Source organism: Suricata suricatta, chromosome 13, assembly GCF_006229205.1.
Source record: "Suricata suricatta isolate VVHF042 chromosome 13, meerkat_22Aug2017_6uvM2_HiC, whole genome shotgun sequence".
NCBI classification, from domain to species: Eukaryota; Metazoa; Chordata; class Mammalia; order Carnivora; family Herpestidae; genus Suricata; species Suricata suricatta.
Genome location: NC_043712.1, coordinates 87,981,177 through 87,984,408, shown reverse-complemented (window position 1 = coordinate 87,984,408; position 3,232 = coordinate 87,981,177).

Sequence of the window (3,232 nt, the reverse complement as noted above, 5' to 3'; positions counted from 1 at the left end):
GGGGGGGGGGGGGGGGGGGGGGGGGGGGGTGCTGCCTGGGCCTCTCTTATAAGGGCGCCGCCTCCATTCCTGGGGCTCCACCCTCATGGCCAACTCCCCTCCCACAGGCCCTGGTCCAAATGTCATCACTTTGGGGGCTGCGGGGGGACCAACACTGGTTTCTAGAGAAAATCAGGGATGATTAGCAGGAGCCTGGCGGCAGCCATAACCACAGAGACCCCGTGTGCCGAGGGGTGCACGCCTGTCGTACCCTCCAGCTCCTGTGGCCTGTGAGGTAGCATTTACACCCCACTCCGCACAAAGAGAAACTGGGGATCAGAGGGGTTTATGAAGTGAGCCAAGGCCACACAGCGTTAGGAAGTGGCCAGTGTGCCTGACTCCAAATCCACATTTATGGCCACACCCTCACCCGATTCAAGTATGTCCTGAGAATCCTGACAGCTTAGCAAGGAGAGTGGAGGGGCTACTGCTTAGGTCACAGGATGGTGCCGCCAAACGAGAGCGGAGAAAACGATGGAAAAAATCGTGCTCTCCAGAAGGCAGAGGGAAATCCAAGGGAAGGTCTGAGGCGACGGCCAGAGGTGCAGCACAGAGCGAGGAGGGGCGCTGGGAGAGTGGAGGAGTGTGGGGGGAGCACAGAACGGGAGATGGAGACACAGGGAAGGGGGAGGGCCAGGACAAGGGCCCTCAGGCAGGCAGGGGAGGAGAGGCAGGAACTGCGGAGCAGAACCTTGGGGTGGAGGAGGAAGCATGTGTTCCAGGGAAGAGGCCTGGGTACACGGGCCCTTGCAGAGCCAGGGGTAAGGGGTACAAAAGATGATGGCACACCGGGGACTCCTCGCCTGACCTCCCGTCTCACCGGTGGCTCTTACGGAAGCATGCCCACCCGTGCAGATGGAGGAGGACGATGGCACCTCTGGAGCCAGTGGGATTCCAGCTGGAATTTTGGAGGAGGGGCTGCAGAGGGAGCTGATGGAAAGGCAGAGCCAGTGACGGGAGGGAGCGGGGAGATGCCCAGTCTCTGTCTGCCACTCTCCCATCTCCGGGTGGTGCCTTCTGTTGGCCAAACCCAAGGAAACCAGCAGGGCCTGGAAACCAGTAATAGTGATGGATAGAGAGTGAGCTGGGCAGTGCAGGAGGAGTTGGACCAGAGGTCCATCTCTCTGTGGCCATGTCAAGAAGCCAGAAAATTTTTACGCCTGATTTGGATATTACACTTGATTTTCTCTACAACATGAAAGTGAAGTTCGTACTTGAAAAGTGAGAAGGGCGCATCTCGGTAAGGAACTGGAGTCGACGGAGACACAGAGGATGCGGCCAACACTGAGGAGGAGGGAGGGCTCCCTGCAGGCCTCATGTGCCCACCGTGACTCTGTGGGGTCCTTCAGAGGAGAGGGCTGGTTTTCTCTAACGGTACCTCTTGCCTACATATGAGCAGGGTCTTAAAGATCTGGGGAGGTGACAGCCTGGATTCTCAGGGACACCCCCCCCAAGGAAGTGAATGGAAGCAGAAGGTGGTGCCCAGTGGTGCCCCTGAGGCATAGGTGCGGAGAGGGAGAACAGGGGTAGGAGGGAGGGGTCTCAGATTCACAAAAACCAGAGGTTGGGGTCATCCTTTGAGGAGACTGGGAATGGAAGGGAGCTTATTGCTGGTGACAGTGTGAGACGGAGTGGACAGCTGGACACGAGGGGAAAGAGAGGGCATGGGATGTTCAGAGTGGAAGAAACACAAGCTGCAGTCAGAACCAGCAGAAGGGTTGGGCTCCACACCTGGGGGAGGGTCCCCAAGGTGGCAGACGTGTTCTCTGCAGGGATCCTCAGTGTGTGCCCCCCACCTCCTGGGTGTAGGAATGTCTGTGATGGGAAAATACTCTGACAGGTCATGCCATGGGGGAAGCTGCAGGGTTCACAGTTCAGCACTGCGGACAGTTCCCTGAGCCTGGATCCAGTCCAGGCTCCATCCCAGAGGCAGACCTGCGCCCTGGCCAGCTCCGTGGAAAGCCCTCCTCGAATCCGTGCCTCTCCGCAGGTGCTCTTTCTTCATGCCGTCCCTCCATCCACTCTGTCAGCTGCCCACACCCGTGCGAGCGATGGGGGAAGGGCCCTTGCCTGCATCCTCAGTGGCCACCGCTCCACAGCTAGCTCCTCGTCCTGTAGGCTTTGGGCTGAGCCCTTAATGTAAGCCTGTCTGATCCTTATGACCCCATTCTGTAGGTCCTACTAGGACCTCACTTTACAGGCGGGGGACACTGAGGCTTGTTGAGTGACTCTATAAGGGGACCTGGCTGGCAGGTGGCCGGGCAGGGATTCAACTACAGTCGGTCTGACTCCAGCATCCCCCCCAAAAAAGCCACACAACGAGGGGGGGGGAACCTCGCTCCAGGCCCGCTCAGCGGCTCCCCTCTGTAAGGAGAACAGTAACACCACCACTGCCTCCTGGCGCCGTTGCCATGGTGACCAGGCAGCAAACCAGAAGTGCCATGCAGGCCCAGCACGAGAGGTTTTTATTATTGCTGAGTAAGACCCGCAGGCTGCCCGTCTACTGTATACACAGAAAGGGGAGGAAAAGGCCTGGAGGTGCTGGCCCAGCTGAGGAAGATGGAGACGGAAGGGCAAAGCCTCCCTGCACCCTGAAAACAGACGCGGCACAAGGCAAGCCAGCCCTCATTTCAGAGAGGGCGCCGGGAGCACACCCCAGAGAAAGGGGGAGAGGGCTGCCTTGCACTGGAAGTACATTGTGATTTACCTCATGGTTGTGACTTCCAGCAGCCACAAAGCAGACGTGTTTCATCGACTCTAGAGCAGGCTCCAGGGCGGCACCATGGAGACAGCCAGAACCCCCAGCAGGGACGGCACCGTGGAGACAGCCAGAACTTGTACTCCCAGGGCTGAGGCTTATGGCATTTCAACTGAAATGTTAGAGCGAGATATTTTCTGTGTCTATGAACATAGTTTGCCCATTGATAGAGTTTTTGGATACTGTAGGGGGTTATAGATTTCTAAAATTTGTCAACTCATACACTTAAGTTTGGTGTTTTCACTATATTTTAATTTTATATTAATACAAAAGCATGGACAGAGGTGAGGAAGGGTCACTAGGGGGGAATGGGGACGAGCACGTCTCACTTGGAGATCTCTGTCCGCCCCCCGCGGGCTGACTGGCCAATCCGCGATGCCAGTGGCTGCTTGAGTTCTGGGCAGGACGTTGGGTCCCGTGGGCGTTCCACGGGGA